Source organism: Heterodontus francisci, chromosome 5, assembly GCF_036365525.1.
Source record: "Heterodontus francisci isolate sHetFra1 chromosome 5, sHetFra1.hap1, whole genome shotgun sequence".
Lineage (NCBI taxonomy): Eukaryota > Metazoa > Chordata > Chondrichthyes > Heterodontiformes > Heterodontidae > Heterodontus > Heterodontus francisci.
This window is the reverse complement of record NC_090375.1, coordinates 78,872,886-78,888,217: the sequence shown is the minus strand read 5'-3', so window position 1 is coordinate 78,888,217 and position 15,332 is coordinate 78,872,886.

Below are 15,332 nucleotides of genomic sequence, written 5' to 3'. Positions count from 1 at the left end.
GACCAGTGCTCCGAGGGGCAAGGTCTTCGGCAAGGAGGGTACAGATCTCTGTGACCATGTGCCTGTAGAGTCATAGCCTCCTGTGGCACTGGTTCTCAGTCATCTCCACGTAGCTCTGTCTTTGGCAGAAGATCCTGTGCTGAAGGTTTGGCCTCCGTTGCCTTCCTGCCCTTCTTTCCTCTCCCATGTCCTCCTGATGCCTGGGGTTCATCCCTTCCTGTGAAGGGTGTTGGTCCTCATCGCCGCTGGGCCCAAAATCTGTCAGCTGTACCCCCATTGCCAGCTGGAGCCTTTCTTCAGGGCAGGTGGCCACCCAATTGTCCTTGGCAGCCTTGCCACTTGCTCTTCTTCTCCCATGATGCTGGGGGATGCCGACTCCATTCAAATCCTGGGGGCTAACTGCTTCCTCTCCCTGCCTCCTGTGCAGTGCCAAGGGCACTCTTTATGTAGTTCCCAGTCCCCCTTTGCCCTGCTGACCCTCTTATGAGGCCAAGATGATACCCTGGGGCAGTCATGATTGGTTCCCCACTCTGTGCCCACCTCCCTTCAGATGATCTGAGTCTGAAGGCACGGGTCACTTCTCCACCCCTTTATAAATGTTAATCTCAAACCTTCACAAGCTTGTAAACAGCTTTAGTTGGCCTCAATTGAGAGGAGAGCGGGATTCATCACCTGCCCTGGTGATAATTGCCCACACTGAGATCACCGTATGAAATTGACACACCACCCGCCACCAGGATTTCAAGGGAACCCCGCCTCCATTCCTGACTTTAGGGAGTCCCGAAAATTCAGCCCTACATGTTAACAGTCTCTGTGTTGACTAGGACGAACCTTAGAAAATGAGAACCCTTACTTTGTATCTTAATTTGACTGTTGCAAACACATACTATTCAAGGCTGACCTGTTCCAAGATGAGGATGGACAGATAAAGACTGATCTCTGATTCTTCACTCAGCTCTGTATATTTAGTAATGACTTGTAAGGCCAGCATTAAATGTTGCCATCTTGAATGAGAAGCTTCCTCCTAATTGTGGGAGACTATGACAACTGCATTTTGTCTTCAGCCAAGCCCTCGGCTGGGTGTGTTGAATGAAAATCATTCAAATATTGACTGTTTAATATTTCTAGGATGTGCTGGTTAATTCCTCATGGTCTTGAATTCAAAAGGTATCTGAGAATATAACATTTTTAATAAATATTTCATTTGGTATTCCAACTAATGTCCCTAATAAACATTTCAGATATCAGAGTTAACAAAGTGAGCATTGATCTTATACAAGGTGAGGCTAGGGAGGAACAGATTGGGAGGCAGATTTTGGAAAGGTGCAGAAGTAACAGGGTTGTTGTCATGGGTGACTTCAACTTCCCTAATATTGATTGGAACCTCCTTAGTGCAAATAGTTTGGATGGAGCAGTTTTTGTCAAGTGTGTCCAGGAAGGTTTCCTGACTCAATATGTAAATAGGCCGACTAGAGGGGAGACTATGTTGGACTTGGTGCTTGGCAACGAACCAGGCCAGGTGGCAGATCTCTCGGTGGGAGAGCATTTCGGTGATAGTGATCACAACTCCCTGACCTTTACTATAGTCATGGAGAGGGACAGGAGCAGACGGGATGGGAAAATATTTAATTGGGGGAGGGGGAATTACTATGCTATTAGGCAGGAGCTGGGGAGCATAAATTGGGAACAGATGTTCTCAGGGAAATGCACGACAGGAATGTAGAAGTTGTTTAGGGAGCACTTGCTGCGACTGCTGGATAGGTTTGTCCCGATAAAGCAGGGAAGGGATGGTAGGGTGAAGGAAACTTGGATGACAAGAGATGTGGAACAGCTAGTCAAGAGGAAGAAGGAAGCTTACTTAAGGTTGAGGAAGCAAGGATCAGACAGGGCTCTAGGGGGTTACAAGGTAGCCAGGAAGGAACTGAAGAATGGACTTAGGAGAGCTAGAAGGGGACATGAAAAAGTCTTGGCGGGTAGGATTAAGGAAAATCCCAAGGCGTTCTACACTTATGTGAGGAACAAGAGGATGGCCAGAGTGAGGGTAGGACCGATGAGGGATAGTGGAGGGAACTTGTGCCTGGAGTCGGAGGAGGTAGGGGAGGTCCTAAATGAATACTTTGCTTCAGTATTCACTAGTGAGAGGGACCTGGTCGTTAGTGAGGACAGTGTGGAACAGGCTGATATGCTCGAACAGGTTGAGGTTAAGAGGGAGGATGTGCTGGAAATTTTGAATGATATGAGGACAGATAGGTCCCCGGGGCCAGACAGGATATACCCAAGGATATTACGGGAAGTGAGGGAAGAGATTGCTGCGCCTTTAGCGATGATCTTTGCGTCTTCACTGTCCACTGGAGTAGTACCGGATGATTGGAGGGTGGCAAATGTTGTTCCCTTGTTCAAGAAAGGGAATAGGGATAACCCTGGGAATTATAGACTAGTCAGTTTTACGTCGGTAGTGGGCAAATTATTGGAGAGGATTCTGAGAGACAGGATTTATGATTATTTGGAAAAGCATGGTTTGATTAGAGATAGTCACCATGGCTTTGTGAGGGGCAGGTCATGCCTCACAAGCCTTATTGAATTCTTTGAAGATGTGACAAAACACATTGATGAAGGAAGAGCAGTGGATATGGTGTATATGGATTTTAGCAAGGCGTTTGATAAGGTTCCCCATGGTAGGCTCATTCAGAAAGTAAGGAGGCATGGGATTCAGGGAAAGTTGGCTGTCTGGATACAAAATTGGCTGGCCCATAGAAGTCAGAGGGTGGTAGTAGATGGAAAGTATTCAGCATGGAGCTCGGTGACCAGTGGTGTTCCACAAGGATCTGTTCTGGGACCTCTGCTCTTTGTGATTTTTATAAATGACTTGGATGAGGAAGTGGAAGGCTGGGTTAGCAAGTTTGCCGATGACACGAAGGTTGCTGGAGTTGTGGATAGTGTGGAAGGCTGTTGTAGGTTGCAACGGGACATTGACAGGATGCAGAGCTGGGCTGAGAAGTGGCAGATGGAGTTCAACCCGGAAAAGTGTGAAGTGATTCATTTTGGAAGGTCGAATTCGAATGCGGAATACAGGCTTAAAGACAGGATTCTTGGTAGTGTGGAGGAACAGAGGGATCTTGGGTTCCATGTCCATAGATCGCTCAAAGTTGCCACCCAAGTTGATAGGGTTGTTAAGAAGGCGTATGGTGTGTTGGCTTTCATTAACAGGGGGATTGAGTTTAAGAGCGTCGAGGTTATGCTGCAGCTCTATAAGGCCCTGGTTCGACCACACTTGGAATATTGTGTTCAGTTCTGGTCGCCTCATTATAGGAAGGATGTGGAAGCTTTAGAGAGGGTGCAGAGGAGATTTACCAGGATGCTGCCTGGACTGGAGGGCATGTCCTACGAAGAAAGATTGAGGGAGCTAGGGCTTTTCTCATTGGAGCGAAGAAGGATGAGAGGTGACTTGATAGAGGGGTACAAGATGATGAGAGGCATAGATAGAGTGGATAGCCAGAGACTTTTTCCCAGGGTAGAAAGGGCTATCACCAGGGGGCATAATTTTAAGGTGATTGGAGGAAGGTTTCGGGGAGATGTCAGAGGTAGGTTCTTCACACAGAGAGTGGTGGGTACGTGGAATGCACTGCCAGCGGTGGTAGTAGAAGCAGATACATTAGGCGCATTTAAGCGACTCTTGGATAGGTACATGGATGATAGTAGAATGAAGGGTAGGTAGATAGTTTGATCTTAGAGTAGGTTAAAGGTTCGGCACAACATCGTGGGCCGAAGGGCCTGTACTGTCCTGTACTGTTCTATGTTCTATCCCAGTTAATATTGTGGGAGCTAAAATCCCCTACTATTACTCTCCTATTGTTTTTGCACTTCTCAATAATTTGCCTCCATATCTTCTCTTCTATCTCCCTCTGCCTGTTTGGGTGTCTGTAGTACACTCCCAGCAACGGAATTCCCCTTTTTTGTTCCTTCGCTCAATCCATATGGCATAATTTGATGAACTTTCCAGCATATCACATCTTCGCACAGCTGCAGTAGTTTGCTTGACCAAAATTGCCACTCCACCTCCTTTGTTAACTCCCTTCTTGTCACATCTGAAAGTCCTGTAACCAAGAACGTTGTGCTGCCATCCCTGTCCCTCCTTAAGCCATGTGTTTATCTGTGACCTCAGCTCATCTGCTTTATTTGCTATACTCCTTGCATTGAAATAGATACACTTGAGCACAGCCAAACTTTGTTTTTATTTTGTAACTCTTGTTTCCTCTGTCTTCCAGACTCATCCATTAATTGGCTGTCTTCCATTTTCATTTAGAATTCTCTGCCTTCCATATTTATTTCTGTGTGCATTTAATAATAATGCACATTGGACCACACGTGGTAAATGTGATGAGTATATTAGTAATGCAGATGGGTCCACATCTGGCAAATGTGAAACATTTAATAATAATGAACGTTGGACCACATCTAGTTATTACAAAACATTTCAAAAAACTCTCTTGGCCACATCTAGAAAATGTGAAACATTTAATAATCTTCACACTGGACGACATGTGGTTACTGTGATGAACATATTAGTAACGCAGACTGGACCACATCTGGTAAATGTGAATCATTTAATAATAATTCACATGGAACCAAATTTGATAAATGTAAATAATGCACACTGGTAAATAATCAATATGCAGTAAATGTCAACTGTTCGAAAACAATGGAAGCTGGAACACACATGGAAAAGCTGAAGTATTCAGTATTTTTTAAAGTATTTAATGGTATGTGGGCATCGCTAGCAAGACCAGTCTTTGTTGCCCAGCCTTAATTGCCCTTGTCAACTGGGTGGCTTGATGGGCCACTTCAGAGGGCAGTTAAGAGCCAAGCACATTGCTGTGGGGTTGGACTCACAATTAGGCAGGACTAGTTAAGGACAGTAGATTTTCTGCCCCAAAGGACATGAGTGAACCAGATGGGTTATTACAACAATCAACGAGAGTTTCATGACTTCAGCACTGAAACTAGCTTTCAATTCTGTATTCTTACGAATTAGCTGAAACTAAAAATCCAATAACTGCCATGGTGGGATTTGAACCCGTCGCCACAAAGAATCCAACTACGTTCCTAGATAAATAACTCACCACTACACCACCACCTTGCATTGCACACATGATGCACTTTACCGTATGTAGTCCAGTGTGCACCGTTATTCAATAACCTACATGTGACAAATGTGACACTTTTAATAATAATGTATATTGCGTCATATATGGTATGTGTTTAATCGACAATAATAATACACACTGGACACATCCGTCGGCACAGTGGCGCAGTGGTTAGCCCTGCAGCCTCACAGCTCCAGCGACCTGGGTTCAATTCTGGGTACTGCCTGTGTGGAGTTTGCAAGTTCTCCCTGTGTCTGCGTGGGTTTTCTCTGGGTACTCCGGTTTCCTCCCACATACCAAACACTTGCAGATTGATCGGTAAATTGGCCATTATAAATTGCCCCTAGTATAGGTAGGTGGTAGGGAAATATAGGGACAGGTGGGGATGTGGTAGGAATATGGAACTAGTGTAGGATTAGTATAAATGGGTGGTTGATGGTCAGCACAGACTCGGTGGGCCGAAGGGCCTGTTTCAGTGCTGTATCTCTAAGCTAAGCTAAGCTAAATAATGGAAAATAAGGAGATGGCAGATGAATTGAACAGGTATTTTGTATCAGTCTTCACTATAGAAGATACAAGTAACATTCCAGAAATTGCTGTAAATCAGGAAATGGAAGAGAGGAAGGAACTCCAGAAAATTATAATCACCAGGGAAGTAGTACTGAGCAAATTGTTGGAGCTGTGGGCTGACAAGTCCCCGGGTCCTGAAGAACTTCATCCTAGGGTGTTCAAAGAAATGGTTAGTGAGATAGTTGATGCGTTGGTCTTAAATTTCCAAAATGCCTTAGATTTGAGGGAAGGTTTCACTCGATTGGAAAATAGCCAATGTAACTCAAAAAGGGAGAGAGACAAAAAGCAGGTAACTACAGGCCAGTTAGCTTAACATCTATCATAAGGAAAATGTTAGAAGTTTTATTAAAGACATTATAGCAGGTCACTTAGAAAAATTGAAGATAATCAGGCAGAGCCAACATGGTTTTGTGAAAGGAAAATCCTGTTTAGCCAATTTATTGGAGTTCTTTGAAGAAGTAACATGTGGATAAATGGGAACCGGTGGAAGTATTGCACTTAGATTTCCAGAAGGCATTTGATAAGGTTCCACATCAAAGGATATTGCGGAAAATAAAAGCTCATGGTGTAGGGAGTAACATATTGACGTGGATAGAAGATTGGGTAGATAACAGGAAGCAGAGAATAGGCATAAATGGGTCATTTTCTGGTTGGCAAGATGTAACGAGTGGTGTGCCACAGGGATCAGTGCTGGGGCCTCGACTTTTTACAATTTATATAAATGACTTGGATGAAGGGACCAAAGGTATGGTTGCTAAATTTGCTGATGGCACAAAGATAGATAGGAAAGTAGTAGTGAGGAGAGCATAAGGAGGCTACAAAGGGATATAGATAGGTTAAGTGAGTGGGCAAAGCTCTGGCAAATGGAGTATAATGTAGGAAAATGTGAAATTGTCAATTTTGGCAGGAAGAATATAAGCGAAGCTTATTAGCTAAATGGTGAGAGAGATTGCAGAGCTCTGAGATGCAGAGGGATCTGGATGTCCTAGTGTATGAATCGCAAAAGGTTAGTGTGCTGGTACAGCAAGTAATAAGGAAAGCTCTTAGAATGTTATCACTTATTGTAAAGGGAATTGAATACAAAAGTAGGGAGGTTATGTTGCAGTTATTTAGGGCACTGGTGAGACCACATCTGGAGTACAAACAAAACATACAAATTAATAGTAGGAACAGGCCACTCGACCTCTTGAGCCTGTGTACGGTATTAGCTCCTTATTTAAGGAAGGATGTAAATGCGTTGGAAGCAGTTCAGAGAAGGGTTACATGTCTAATACCTGGAATGGCAGGTTGTGTTATGAGGAAAGGTTGGACAGGCTTGGCTTGTATCTGCTGGAGTTTAGAAGAGTAAGAGGCAACTTGATTAAAACATATAAGATCCTGAGGGGTCTTGACAGGGTGGATGTGGAAAGGATGTTTCTTCTTGTGGGAGAATCTCAAAGTAGGGGGTCACTGTTTAAAAATAAAGTGTCGACCATTTAAGATGGAGATGAAGAGAAATGTTTTCTCTCAGAGGGTTGTGAGTCTTTGGAACTCTCTTCTTCAAAAGGCGGTGGAAGCAGAATCTCTAAATATTTTTCAGACAGAGGTAGATAGATTCTTGCAAAGCAAGGGGGTGAAAGGTTCTTGGGGGTAGGTGGGAATGTGGAATTGAGGTCACAATCAGATCAGCTATGATCTTATTGAATGGAAGAGCAGGCTCGAGGGGCTGAGTGGCCTACTCCTGCTCTTAATTTGTGTGCTGTGTTTTTCTGGGAGTTAACCCTTTGTGAACTAAATATAACTTCTTAGCAACATAATAAAATGAATTAAACTAGAAAACCATAGATAAAAAAGTCAAACATTTGCATTATCTTTGAACTGTCGATTAATCAATAATCTAGTTGCAAGTAAGCACAAATTATGGTTACAAACTTCAATGTCATATGCAGTTTTTAAAATAAAAATAATTAATTCAACTTCAGTTGTCTTCCAGAAACAGACTGCATGCCTGTTCTGAAAATTAGGACACATTTCTCAGTATGAATTACTATACTGTTTCTCAGTATGAGTCATAGCTTCAAAAACAAAATAACATTCGGTTGTGAGCCTCAAACATGAAAAAAGCCAGGTGGTTGACTTCTGTCACAATAATCAGAAGGTTAAGCTTGTGAGCTGACAAGGTCCTCTGCCCTTTCCAATAACACGAGACAACTGTTATCCTCTGTAGCTAATAGTCTGAAATATAGAATAAAAACAGAAAGTGCTGGAAATACTCAGCAGATCTGGCAGCATCTGTGGAGAGAGCAACAGAGTTAATGATTCAGGTCTGTGATCTTTCATCAGAACTGGCAAAGGTCAGAAATGTAATAGGCTTTGAGCAAGTGAAAAGCGGGGGGCGGGGCAGAAGATAAAAGGGGAAGGTGTGTGATAGAGCAGAGGGCAGGACAGATTAAATGACAGATGTCATGGAACAAAGGCAACAGGAGTGCTGATAGTTGCGGGGCAGAAGATAAAAAGGGAAGGTGTGTGATAGAGCAGAGGGCAGGACAGATTAAATGACAGATGTCATGGAACAAAGGCAACAGGAGTGCTGATAGTTGTGGTAAAAGAAGTATTTTGCTTTTATTTTAGTGTTTAATTCACTGCTATTTCTCTTCCAGGAATGCCTACCTTGAAGAAGTTCTGCTCTTCTGCTGCCAGACCTGCTGAGTATTTTCAGCACTTACTGTTTTTATTTCAGATTTCCAGCCTTCACAGTATTTTGCTTTTATTTTAATGTCTAAAATATATATCAGCTTTCCATTGATAAAATCACAGCATGTGCAGTGACAGGGGCTAATATGATCATTGTTCAATCCTACATGGAGGTTAGCAAATAGAAAGCCTCATTAATGGCATCTAATCATGGACTGATAAAGATTTAAATCAAGTTCAACAAAGGGGCAGTTGGTAATCATGAAGTACCCTGCAGCTTTATAAGCTTTTCATCCTGTCCTCCAACCCTACAATTTAGTATATTTATGTATTCAATTTTGTTTGACTAATTCTGATTTTTAAAAGAAGTGTATGAAACAGATTTAATCACTAAAAATGAGCTTGAGCATATATGTCACTCAGAATTTGCTGATCCATAGCTTTTGATTACTCTATTGAGCAAAATCATGTGTTGAATCTGTCCCATCTTCATTAAAATCAGATGGAAGACAGAATTTGATTACTTTATGCACTGCAGCCACATCAACACATGAGGCTGTCAAAGGACAATATTTTCTTTCCTTGTGGCTTACAGAATAAAAGTGTATAGGGCTGATTATGTACGCTCGATGACCATGGGAATGCTGTTGTTCAAGTCCTGCATGTGTTTATAGCAAATGAGCTGACCTTGGGCTTAAAAGCATTGTCAACTCATTTAATTAAATTGTTGGTGCTCCCAGTGGACACTGCATGATGCACAGTGGATGTTGAGACACCACGAGCATGTTATCCAGCACCGTGTTACCCAGTGCTATCAGCTCTAAAGGGTTTGTTCGCTGCCCTTGAAGTGTCCTGCTACTGAAGAGACATCACAATGACTTGAGCAAAGGGCATGCTATGGGTGCCCCTCCATTGAAAGAAGAATGTCCGGTTGTCTCACAAAGAAAGCTGATTTGTTTTTGAACTGAGGTAGGTTATAACTGTCTAGAGACTCCTGTCTAGGGGCTCCTGTTCTAGAAAAGAGATGACTGAGAGGGTCACCTGCTAGAGGTCTTTAATATTATGAAATTATTTAATAGGGTAAATGTAGAGAAATGTTTTCACTTGTGGAGGAGTCCATAACTAGGTCTATAAATATAAGATAGTCACTAATAAATCCAATATGAATTCAGGAACTTCTTTACCCCAAAGAGTGGTTAGAATTTGGAACTTGCTATCACAAGGAGTAGCTGAGGCAAAAAGCTTCTCCATTTAAAGGGAAGTGAGATAAATACATGAAGGAGAAAGGAATAAGGGTATAGTGATAGGGTTAGATGCAATAGTGTGGAAGGAGGCTTGTGTGCTGCATAAGCACTGGCATTTTACCTGTTGGGCCTAAAGTTCTACGTACAGTTTTGGCCTCCTTACTTAAAGATGGATATACTTGCATTGAAAGCAGTTCAGAGAAGGTTCACTCGGCTGATTCTGGGGATGCAGAGGTTGTCTTATGAGGAAAGATGGAGGAGGTTGGACCTTTGGAATTAAGACAAATGAGAGGTAATCTTATTGAAACATGAAAGATTCTGAGGGACCTTCACAGGGTAGATGCTGAGAGGAATTTTCCCTCATGGGGGAATCTAGAAGTAGGGTTCACAGTTTCAAATTAAGGGGTTGCCCTTTTAAGACAGAGATGAGGAGGAATTTCTTCTCTCAGAGGGTCATTACTCTTTGGAATTCTCTTCCTCAGAGAGCAGTGGAGGCTGGGTTAAGGCTGAGTTGGACAGATTTTTGATCTACAAAGGAGTCAAGGGTTATGGAGGTTAGGCAGGAAAGTGGAGTTAAGGCCACAATCAGATCAGCCATGATCATATTGAACGGCGGAGCAGGCTCGAGTGGCTGAATGACGTACTCCTGCTTTTATTTCTTATGTTCTTTTGTCTTTATGTTCTCTGATTTGAGGAGAATCAGGAAGAACACCATCGAGATATCAGGCTATAAAGGCTGGTACCAACACATACTGTCTACATCGCTCACAACAACAAAATGCATTTATTTAGCACCTTTAGCATAGGGAAACATTCCAAGGAGCTTCACAGGAGTGTTATAGATGAAATTTGACACCAAACAAAAGAAAGAGATATTAGGAGGGCTGACTAAAAACTTGGTCAAAAAGGCAGATTTTAAGGAGGATCTTAAAGGAGGTTGAGATGCAGGGAACTTTAGGGAGGTGATTCCTGAGCTTAGGGCCGAGAGGGCTGAAGGCATCACTACAAATAATGAGGGACTGGGGATCTCTAAGAGGCCAGAGTTAGAGAAATATTGAGCTACTGGAGGATTGTTGGGCTGAAGGAGATTACAGAAATAAGAATAGATGTGGGTCATGGAGGCATAAATCTAAAGAAACTACAGATGCTAAATTAGCTCAAAAGGTATAGCCGACGTTATCTTACATATGAAATAGGTAGCTAGGTTATAAAGCGCTGCCTGCAGAGAAAAATAGAACGTAGCACAGAAATTCTTCATGACAATTGAGTGAAATTGGGCAAAGAAATTGGTTGATTAAATTCAATTTTAACTTGAAGCGTAAATGGAATGCAAGTTGCCAGATGGGTGTTATTTGTGTTAATGGTCTTCTGGTACCATGACAGCAATGGGGTTAGGATGAATGATTGATGGATCCCACAGCAGCTGAATGCATTTGAAACATACTTAATTAAATTAAGCAAGCCTAGGGTAATATATAGGTTGAGCATATGAGTGAATACAGGCCTAGGGTTATATATAGTTTGAGTATATGAGTAAAAGAGATAAGAGAGTGTGAAAGAAAGTGTTCCAGAAAATCGATAGGCGTGAATTTGAGCTCAGAAGTGTCTGCTGTTTGGGTGCCATTTTATGGGCCAATATGGCATTCGCTGCGCACACATCTGTGTGAACTGCACTTGACGTCTTATTGGTGAGGGCATCAGAATGCGTGCAGCTATAAGTCTGCTGGATATTGGTAGAACAGGCAGATCATAACCTCAATCAGCATGGAACACTGATTTGATGCCAATGATGCTATTTTGGAGCTCCACTCAAGCCAAAACCTCCTCTCTTAACATCGTACAGCTGAACACACATTAAGCAGCAGGAAGGAAACCCCACCAGTGCTATTGAAAGGGATCATCAACTGATTGAAGTGCTCAGCCAATGCCTCATACTTCAAATCAGCTTTACATCATGGAAGCTCAAGTGTAAATAGCTATGGACATAACTGACTTGCATTTTGAATACTGTGGTCTTTTGTGCTTTTCCACCCACAGTACACAAATCTAAAACCTATCCCTGGATCATACTGTCACTGATAATGTTACTGCACATTTAAATCTAATTGCATTGTAGTAACACTAATAATGCAGTGTAACTCAACATCTCTGAAAAACAATTATAAAATTGAGAAATTGGGGGAATGTGGCATGGAGGAAAAATGGGCAGGGGAGAGGAAAGAGAGGGTTAGAAGGAAAAACAAAGAGAGGAGTAGAGGGGAGAGGTGATGATGAGTGAGAAACATAACGGTTGTCCATGATCAAAATTAAACAGTCATTACAAGTATTCATTAAATCCCACATTTTGCTCAAAACAAAAACAAGTCAAATTGAACTTTCCAGTTATATCTCTATTAAAAATTACCCTTCAGGAAGATTGATTGATTAGGTAGTTACACTTGTCACTAGTATTTTAACAAAAACAGGGAATAATAATGGCCTTGATTTTAGAATCATTGGCAAATGACCAGTGCTCTTTGTTCATTGCAATTACACGTACCCACAGACCTCCTGTGAGCTTTTGCCCTGCGTTTTTCAGTAATTGGAGAGCTGAAACAGTGCAGCACCTTCTACAGGGGATTGGGCACCTGTGTGACTAGGGTAAGCAAAGGCGTGTCTTCTCAACTAATCAGAATTGAAGAATCTTCACTTAGATGCACAGAAGAGAATTTTAACCCTCCACAATGATGTGACTGGGACAGATGTGAAAATTAAAAAAAATCTCAAACCTGGCCCCATCCCTCCCACTTCAATTTTTAACGGAGGCAGGATGGGGGAACAGGCAACCAACCCACTCCCAGGAGGTGGACTGGTCCATTAAATATTGTAATGAGGCTGCATTCCTCAGATTTTATCTGTCTTCCAGTTTTGGAGGGCCTGGGAAACCTGACATCTAGAGGGAACTCAGTACTGTTGTGTGGACGTCTTTCCAGCACTGCTTTGGACCAGGAGGAGCAGTCTCACAAGTTAACCTACTTTCATGAGACGATTGTGACACTCCTCCATGATTGCAACCTCCTCTTCCAGGATCGCTGACCCCTCCTTCTAGGTCACCAACCCCTACCCTCCTCAGGTTTGGACCCACCAGCATCAGAACCCTCCCACACCCAGGATCAGACATGATCAGGCATCCCTTGCAGGTGGGTAGCCCTGCCGCCACAACCCTCATTATCTCGCCTCCGGGAAAATGGTCTGGTGGGTGGGGGGGGTGTGGAGGGATGATGCCGGCAAACAGATACGAAATTCCATGCCCAACTGGCTCCCTTCTTGATCCTTTTGGGGCCCAAAAATCAAGCCCACAGAATTTAAAGCAGGGTGTAAGTTAAAATATTTCATACACGTAAAATCATGTGCAGAAAGTTGGCTGCCAGATGGGAGTTATCACTACAATATGTGAACATAGAACATAGAACAGTACAGCACAGTACAGGCCCTTCGGCCCACGATGTTGTGCCGAACCTTTAACCTACTCTAAGATCAAACTACCTACGTACCCTTCATTCTACCATCATCCATGTACCTATCCAAGAGTCGCTTAAATGTCCCTAATGTATCTGCTTCTACTACCACCGCTGGAAGTGCATTCCACGCACCCACCACTCTCTGTGTAAAGAACCTACCTCTGATATCTCCCCGAAACCTTCCTCCAATCACCTTAAAATTATGCCCCCTGGTGATAGCCCTTTCCGCCCTGGGAAAAAAGTCTCTGGCTATCCACTCTATCTATGCCTCTCAGCATCTTGTACACCTCTATCAAGTCACCTCTCATCCTTCTTCACTCCAATGAGAAAAGCCCTAGCTCCCTCAACCTTTCTTCATAAGACATGCCCTTCAGTCCAGGCAGCATCCTGGTAAATCTCCTCTGCACCCTCTCTAAAGCTTCCACATCCTTCCGATAATGAGGCGAACGGAACTGAACACAATATTCCAAGTGTGGTCTAACCAGGGCTTTATAGAGCTGCAGCATAACCTCACGGCTCTTAAACTCAATCCCCCTGTTAATGAAAGCCAACACACCATACGCCTTCTTAACAACCCTATCAACTTGGGTGGCAACTTTGAGGGATCTATGGACGTGAACCCCAAGATCCCTCTATTCCTCCACACTACCAAGAATCCTGTCTTTAAGCCTGTATTCTGCATTCAAATTTGACCTTCCAAAATGAATCACTTCACACTTTTCCAGGTTGAACTCCATCTGACACTTCTCAGCTCAGCTCTGCATCCTGTCAATGTCCCGTTGTAACCTACAACAGCCCTCCACACTATCCACAACTCCAGCAACCTTCGTGTCATCGGCAAACTTACTAACCCAGCCTTCCACTTCCTCATCCAAGTCATTTATAAAAATCACAAAGAGCAGAGGTCCCAGAACAGATCCCTGCGGAACACCACTGGTCACCGAGCTCCACGCTGAATACTTTCCATCTACTACCACCCTCTGTCTTCTATGGGCCACTCAATTCTGTATTCAGACAGCCAACTTTCCCTGAATCCCATGCCTCCTTACTTTCTGAATGAGCCTACCATGGGGAACCATATTAAACGCCTTGCTAAAATCCATATACACCACATCCACTGCTCTTCCTTCATCAATGTGTTTTGTCACATCCTCAAAGAATTCAATAAGGCTTGTGAGGCATGACCTGCCCCTCAGGTGAGGACACAAAGATCATTGCCAAAGGCGCAGCAATCTCTTCCCTCGCTTCCCGTAATAACCTTGGGTATATCCTGTCTGGCCCCGGGGACTTATCTATCCTCATGTCTTTCAAAATTTCCAGCACATCCACCTTCTTAACAACAACCTGTTTGAGCATATCAGCCTGTTTCACGCTGTCCTCACAAACGACAAGGTCCCTCTCACCAGTGAATACTGAAGCAATATATTCATTAAGGACCTCCCCTACCTCCTCCGACTCCAGGCACAAGTTCCCTCCACTATCCCTGATTGGCCCTACCCTTACTCTGGCCATCCTCTTGTTCCTCACATAAGTGTAGAACGCCTTGGGATTTTCCTTAATCCTAACCGCCAAGACTTTTTCATGTCCCCTTCTAGCTCTCCTAAGTCCATTCTTCAGTTCCTTCCTGGCTACCTTGTAACCCTCTAGAGCCCTGTCTGATCCTTGCTTCCTCAACCTTAAGTAAGCTTCCTTCTTCCTCTTGACTAGCTGTTCTATATCTCTTATCATCCAAGGTTCCTTCACCCTACCATCCCTTCCTTGCTTCATCAGGACAAACCTATCCAGCAGTCGCAGCAAGTGCTCCCTAAACAACTTCCACATTTCTGTCGTGCATTTCCCTGAGAACATCTGTTCCCAATTTATGCTCCCCAGTTCTTGCCTAATCGCATTGCAATTTCCCCTCCCCCAATTAAATATTTTCCCATCCCGTCTGCTCCTGTCCCTCTCCATGACCAGAGTAAAGGTCAGGGAGTTATGATCACTATCACCGAAATGCTCTCCCACCGAGAGATCTGCCACCTGGCCTGGTTCGTTGCCAAGCACCAAATCCAACATAGCCTCCCCTCTAGTCGGCCTATCTACATATTGAGTCAGGAAACCTTCCTGGACACACCTGACAAAATCTGCTCCATCCAAACTATTTGCACTAAGGAGGTTCCAATCAATATTAGGGAAGTTGAAGTCACCCATGACAACAACCC